This window comes from Arachis stenosperma, chromosome 10 (genome assembly GCF_014773155.1).
Source record: "Arachis stenosperma cultivar V10309 chromosome 10, arast.V10309.gnm1.PFL2, whole genome shotgun sequence".
In the NCBI taxonomy this organism is placed as follows: Eukaryota; Viridiplantae; Streptophyta; class Magnoliopsida; order Fabales; family Fabaceae; genus Arachis; species Arachis stenosperma.
This window is the reverse complement of record NC_080386.1, coordinates 27,659,077-27,659,713: the sequence shown is the minus strand read 5'-3', so window position 1 is coordinate 27,659,713 and position 637 is coordinate 27,659,077. Positions and strand designations below refer to the sequence as shown.

Sequence of the window (637 nt, the reverse complement as noted above, 5' to 3'; positions counted from 1 at the left end):
GTGTCAATATCAAGAACTCCTTTCTTCTGACTAGTCCCATTGTTCACAGGATTTCTTTCAGAAGTGTACATGAATTGGTTATTTGCAACCATTTCAATCAGTTCTTGAGCTTCAGTAGGCGTCTTCTTCAGATGAAGAGATCCTCCTGCAGAGCTATCCAAGGACATCTTAGATAGTTCAGAGAGACCATCATAGAAAATACCTATGATGCTCCATTCAGAAAGCATGTCAGAAGGACATTTTCTGATTAATTGTTTGTATCTTTCCCAAGCTTCATAGAGGGATTCTCCATCCTTCTGTCTGAAGGTTTGGACTTCCACTCTAAGCTTACTCCATCTTTGTGGTGGAAAGAATTTTGCCAAGAAGGCATTGACTAGCTTTTCCCATGAGTCCAGGCTTTCTTTAGGTTGAGAGTCCAACCATATTCTGGCTCTGTCTCTTACAGCAAAAGGGAATAGCATCAGTCTATAGACTTCAGGGTCAACCCCATTAGTCTTGACTGTGTCACAGATTTGCAAGAATTCAGCTAAAAACTGATGAGGATCTTCCATTGGAAGTCCATGGAACTTGCAATTCTGTTGCATTAGAGAAACTAATTGAGGCTTAAGCTCAAAGTTGTTTGCTCCAATGGCAGGGA

General features: G+C 41.0%; 1 non-coding gene across 1 annotated transcript; it reads left to right on the top strand.

The window, feature by feature from the left end:
- Window positions 1–221: 221 nt before the first annotated feature.
- LOC130959467 (small nucleolar RNA R71) lies at window positions 222–329 on the top strand. The gene has a single exon (XR_009078545.1). It is a non-coding gene; the product is annotated as a small nucleolar RNA R71 (small nucleolar RNA).
- Window positions 330–637: the final 308 nt, after the last annotated feature.